Consider the following 2,824-nt stretch of genomic DNA (forward strand, 5'->3'; position numbering starts at 1 on the left):
AAATCATTCTGATAAGCTGATTTAGTGCTCAACAAACATTTATTTTTATCAGTTGAAAACTGTTGTGCTGCAGAAATCATGATCCATTTTTTTTTGATGGATAGAAAGAATAATTTACGTTAAGAATGTTTTGAAACATTGTCAGTCTTTACTGTTAATTTTGATCAATTTAATTTGCTGAATAAAAGTATTCATTAAAAAAATGATGTGCATGTAAATGTTGTTGTTGATGCTGATGTGGTCATTGATCCTGATGCTATTTTAGTACGAAAGCTAAATTGAAATCCTTTACAGTGCATTCCTGGGTGCTGACTATACTAGCAAACTACTATTAATCCATTCACTTTCTAACACGCACAATTCATTATGTCATTGGAAAAGGAATGGATGACATAATTCAACATCCTCTCAACCCACCTCCCCACAACACACACGCTCAGCATGATTCATACTTCAAGGTCTCCAGGGTTTTTAATCACAGAATGGAGTGTGATTATAAAAAGATATTAAGATTTATACAGGGCCAGCTTCTCAAAAAAACTTCAGAGCTTGATTGACACAGAGGTTTAAAGGTCGAGATATTAATATAATCAGCTCATCAATTGAAAACGTGAGGCCATGTCCTTTCCTGTTGTTTTGGCAGCTGCTATAAAGTGCAAGCGGATGTATTAATAATCTAATTCTTCATGACTCTACTGGTCTCCAGGTTACAGCGATACGTAACCTCTGAAAATAAAAACCACAGAGATAAATCTGGGCATTTTCTTGAGTCATGATCCCAAAGTTAGAAGTCTTTGACAGATACAGGAGAGCTTCAACTAATTCTTCTTTGATCCTGTAATAATTTGCAAAGGCAGTCAGAAACAGGTGTGGATTTTGAGACAAGAGGATCGGGCGTGTATAGCCTTGGCCGATGACCTCACCTTCTTGAGAGTGGTCTGCCCCACACACACTCAATTTAGTGAACGCTGCAACAACATGCACACACTCGGATACAAAGAAACACTAAAAAAGCCAACAAAACTCGCTGTTCTAAACGACTCTATTCAGGTAACAACATAATAGAACATACAATGTAATTTCAGGCTTACCGAGAGTGACATGCAACAAAAGGAATTTTCACCCAAAGCAACCATTTGAAATATTAGTATGAATTTGAAACATTCATACAGTGTAAATGAACACAGTTAGAACTGTTATTGACAAGTTTTGAAGAATTACACAAACAGAATGCACAAACAGCACAAACTTTGAAGCTTAAAACTGAAGCAGCGTTTTCATTCTTCTCTGTATGTGTCAAGGAATGATGGTTGGGATTTTTTAATTTGCAGGACTCTTACGGAAGAACAGAGAAGGGAAACAGCAAGCTGTGATGAACATGCAGAAAATAAGTCTATTCAGAGTTTTCAATCTCAGAACTTTATGCAGATTCAAACACTTGGCAGAATTGTTTTTTTTCCGTAATTTGTTCCAATTCCATTCTACATAGTGTAAAAATGACAGATTTAAAATGATTTAACTTCATATTTAATGTCTCACAAGAGATTTCTTACCTGGCCATTCTAGTAATGAACCCAGTGCCCTGTCCAATTGTTGAATTTGGGTCAGGACTTTCAGGGGGAGCTAAACAATGTGTTAAAAAGCCCATAAGTTTCATTATATTATTTTATTATTATTTTCAACTGACAGACTGATATTGGACAATATTTCACCATTTAGAAATTACCCAGTAACTTTGTTAAATGTTTGCCCACTACTTCGTCACTTACAGATTCTACTGATGACTTTGTCAATGAATAATAAACTTGATTGTCATTTGTTTGTGAAATTTGAGTAAATTTCAGTTTCATTTCAGCTAGTTTGAGTACATCTCATTTGCTAGCACTGGATTCTTCTATTGGTATTAGCATCAGCCATTGAAAGCCATGTCGGTTGACAACTATTTATCTGATTATTTGATGGTTAAAGGGATAGTTCACTCAAAAATGAAAATTTTGTCATCATTTACATCATTAACTCACTCATCACAGTTGACGGTAGCCTTTGACTTCTATATTATTTTTTTTTAAATACTATAGAAGTCAATGGTTACCGTCAACTGTTTGCTTACCAACATTCTTAAAAATATCTTCTTTTGTGCTTAACAGAAGAAAGTAAGTCATACAGCTTTAGAATTACACTAACAAAATTAAACAAAAACAACACCAACATTTCTGTGCGAACGATCTCTTTAAACCTCATAAAGAATAGTGCTTTGATGACTAATAACAGAAAAAAAAAATTGTGAGTATAACTGTGGGATTCTAAAGGTCCAATTCTGCTTACATTATTTGGGTTGGATCATTAAAAATGAGTAAAGAAAAATGAATTAAAGGAAAGACACTGATATTTTGAATATGCAATTTACCATCATGCACATCTGGTGCTGGTAGACAAGTCACATGTGAGTCAGCATGAATCTACAACAGAATAGAAACACAAGAGAGAAATGAAGAATGATGGACCAATACCAATGATGGATGTGCTCACAAATGAAGAGTACAAGAAACAGGTTTTTTATTTTTATCAGCTGCTATAATTAACATAATGGAGTAGTTATGCCACCTGAATGAGCTAATATGTCAGATTGTGCACCCTGCAGGGGCAATTAAAAGTGATTAACAACTGAGACAGTGTGTGATAGAGAGAAAAGTGTAAGTGATAGAGAGAAAAACTGGCTCCCCAAAACACACACGTTCATACACCAACCTCACTGCCACAAACCATCGCTTCTGCACCATTGGCCGAGGAAGGGGACTCCCTGAAAGAGAGAAAGATTTATTTG

General features: G+C 35.2%; 1 long non-coding RNA gene across 1 annotated transcript; it reads right to left on the bottom strand.

Annotated features, from left to right (window-relative positions):
• Positions 1 to 1,257: 1,257 nt before the first annotated feature.
• LOC122145455 lies at positions 1,258 to 2,496 on the bottom strand. The gene is made up of 3 exons (XR_006160338.1): positions 2,408 to 2,496; positions 1,554 to 1,623; positions 1,258 to 1,367 (listed from the first exon to the last, which is right to left on the bottom strand). It is a non-coding gene; the product is annotated as an uncharacterized LOC122145455 (long non-coding RNA).
• Positions 2,497 to 2,824: the final 328 nt, after the last annotated feature.

The sequence above is a fragment of the Cyprinus carpio genome, chromosome A7, assembly GCF_018340385.1.
Source record: "Cyprinus carpio isolate SPL01 chromosome A7, ASM1834038v1, whole genome shotgun sequence".
In the NCBI taxonomy this organism is placed as follows: Eukaryota; Metazoa; Chordata; class Actinopteri; order Cypriniformes; family Cyprinidae; genus Cyprinus; species Cyprinus carpio.